This window comes from Octopus bimaculoides, chromosome 17, assembly GCF_001194135.2.
Source record: "Octopus bimaculoides isolate UCB-OBI-ISO-001 chromosome 17, ASM119413v2, whole genome shotgun sequence".
Lineage (NCBI taxonomy): Eukaryota > Metazoa > Mollusca > Cephalopoda > Octopoda > Octopodidae > Octopus > Octopus bimaculoides.
This window is the reverse complement of record NC_068997.1, coordinates 30,013,451-30,016,739: the sequence shown is the minus strand read 5'-3', so window position 1 is coordinate 30,016,739 and position 3,289 is coordinate 30,013,451. Positions and strand designations below refer to the sequence as shown.

Below are 3,289 nucleotides of genomic sequence, written 5' to 3'. Positions count from 1 at the left end.
GTTAACTTTATGTTTCATTTTTTGAAGGTCGATTAGATAAAACCTAAGTTCTCCAGAGTTACTTGGGTAAATTTACTAATCTTATAAACCTTCAAATGTGTGAATGGATGTATAAGAGAGACTAATTTGAAAGGAAAAACGTTAGTAATAAATATAAATTAACAAAATAATTATCTGAATTAAATTGATTTTATTCACAAAGAAACACTTTTTATTTTATATAATTATTATTAGCAAACGTGATCCTTTGAAGTCTTGCTCACATTTCATTGTGAAGTAAATAATTTTTGGGTGAATTCCATTAAAGTTCAGGTCAGTTTCTTTAGTAAGCACTTAGTGTTAGTATATGAAAAGGCGATACATGTAGAAGATATCATACATAACCGTGAACAATCCAGAACCGAGTGAGCATCCATTTGGGCCTCGGTTTGAAGGTAGAGATATGGATTTTGTTTGAAGGAAAAAGTTGAATAAGCTGTCAGATCATTAATCTCTTTTTCTGCAACAGAAAAGAAATTGAAAGAGGAAACACAATAAATATAAGAACGAAATAAATTATTGCTCTAGACTGACAACGTAAAACGCGAAAGAATAGATATGGTCTACTGATTCGGTAGATTGATGTTATGAATGTTCCGTTTGGAATCTTTAGGTTTGCTAAAGATTAGGAAGTTACTGAGTGTTGCCTAATCTAGAAAGGAAGGATTGGGAATAATAATTAATGCAGGATCTGGCTAGTGAAATTGCATATATGAGGGGAGAAGGAGAAGGGGCATGTGGCTGGTTATCTTTGAGGTAGAGAGGTTCTCGTATTACCAGCGAGATGTATTGGGGTATTTTTGAACAAGTTATTAATGAAGCGTGTTGAGATTTTTATTGACAACGAGGATTAATATTAACCCATCTGCCAGATTTTAAATGTACTTGTGTGTTTGTTTTACTACATCTTTTTTGCAAGACTATTAATTATTAATTTATTTATTATCTATTTAACTAAAAATTAAGACGCTAAGTAGAAATAATCATGCGATGAAGAAGAAAGCGATATTTATAAATTTCTTTATCTTTTGCGTTGCAGAAGAAAGAGATATTTAAAATCTTCAGTTTTGTTCGATGTGCGTGCACTGGAGACAGAAGATCGGTGAATTAAAGATCAGGAACAAGACACAGAATCAAAGAACACTAAAAATAAACAACTAAATAAAAATGACGGTCTTACTATCAAGGATAAAATAGGAACCGAAAGCACATCCTGCGGCGTTGATGTCCTCCAATGTATGTGACTGATTGAAATCATTCCAAAGTTCTGAAATGGAAAAAGAAATGATGAAAGAACGCAGAAACTATGATCCACCCGATGTCGATCATACTATGGAATATACCGTAATCATCTCCGGAATACGGACAATGATCACAAGTAATACGTGATTTGTGGAAACTCGCGTAGCGCTGCATTAAAATATTCATAAAGCCCATCCATGAAATATAATTGCTAATACGATCTATATAGGTTTGTGTGTGTGTATGTATGTGTGTGTGTGTGTGTGTGTGTGTGTGTATGTGTGTGTATGTGTGCGTATGCATGTGTGTATGTATGTGTGTGTATGTGTGCGTGTACATGTGTGTGTGTGTGTGTGTGTGTGTGTGCGTGTAAGTATGTATATGTATATATATATGCCGTATTTTCCGTCGCATTGCACGCACCTTCACATAAGACGCATCCCTATTTTCCAAGGATATTTTTCAGAAAACAACAATTTTAGTATGTTTCATCACAGATCTATTGAAAGATACTTTAAAGTGGTTTTGTGGGGATAACTGCATGATTCTGCACATGAAATACAATAATGTGACAGTACAGAGGAATAAAGTATGAAATCATATGCAGCTTTACACTCACCTTTAAAGGAAACTAAATTAATTTGCCATAACGAAAGAGAAATATTGGTATTAATGAATCCTGATCCATGCAAACAAAAAGCAAATATACAGATAAAAACTGGGAGAAACCAATCAAGGGCATTACTAATGCCAGATTTTTTAAAGTAGTTTCACAGCATCCTCTTCTTTTACACCATTCCATGAACTTTCTACCCAATCACACACCTGTGTAATATTAGGCCTCTTCCTTCTTCCTGTTGGTGTTACTTCAAAATCTGAAGACTGAATCCACTTGCTCCACCCCACCCGTAGGAATCTTTTAGGTTTTTTTTTATTGACTGAAACATTTAAAGACTGGTTAGGCCACCTGGAATTACCACTGGTTAGGCCTCCCAGAATTATAGTTGGTTAGGCTGGGACTGTAGCTAACTGGGTCTTCAGTTCTCCAAGTTTTCTCTTAACATACTCAGTTCTATGAGCTCGAAACTGGTCTCAAACTAATAAAGCAGGTTTCTTTAACAGTCCACCAGGACGCCAGGACCACTCTTTATCAAGTCAGGATTTCATTCCTCCCTCATCCTTCCGACCTTTTCGATGGACATGAACATAAATACCATTGGGAATCCTTTTTTAAGGCTATGTCTTTCTTTTAAAAATTAAAAAAGGTGAAATGTTCGTCCCATCAGCGCAGCATGATAATACAACTGCGTAGCGTGTCTTTTCCTAGCCACATAATTTAACAGTCAGAGCTTTAGCACCCCTTGGTTTCTACTGCCTTGTTTGATGGCACATCAAATGTCACAGCTTTCGGCCATATTCACTATCTGTGAAAGTTCCAAATTAACTTGCTTTCTTGCACAGATGGCGTACCTATGAAACTTAAGTATTTGATCTTCCTATTCAAAGGACATGGAACATCGTGATGTTTACCCTTTAAAATCGTTGATATCTCTGTGCATTGCTATAAGTCTTGAACGGTACATAATCATTTTAGTGGATACTGAAAAGCTCGATTTTCTTTGGTCTAAAACCCATGTTTTTAATTCTTCTTCTCGTTCAGACCACTTTACGACTCCCCTACGGTGGCGGTGTTTACTACGTTTAGCAACTTGTAGCTACTCTTCCTGTTTCCTCCTAGTCTTAGCATTTTTTTTTCTCGGTTGGTGGTGGACCAAAATACCCAGCAGGCTCCCCTATTACCGTGGTCTTTTGTGTTTGCTACGACTCCTAGTTTAAATTTGATGTTATAACAGTGCATTTTATTGTTTTTCAGCCATGTGCTTGGAATCTGCTTGGAATTGACCGTAAGTCAACTTACCGGTACGTTATGGGAAACCGTACCCCAACTCTTATCTCGTCTCAGATCAGCTGTATGGTTGTTTATATTTGGGGCAAGAGAATTACTATA

General features: G+C 36.2%; 1 long non-coding RNA gene across 1 annotated transcript; it reads right to left on the bottom strand.

Annotated features, from left to right (window-relative positions):
- Nucleotides 1–170: 170 nt before the first annotated feature.
- LOC106877506 (uncharacterized) lies at nucleotides 171–1,306 on the bottom strand. Its single transcript, XR_001410382.2, has 2 exons — nucleotides 1,220–1,306; nucleotides 171–499 (listed from the first exon to the last, which is right to left on the bottom strand). It is a non-coding gene; the product is annotated as an uncharacterized LOC106877506 (long non-coding RNA).
- Nucleotides 1,307–3,289: the final 1,983 nt, after the last annotated feature.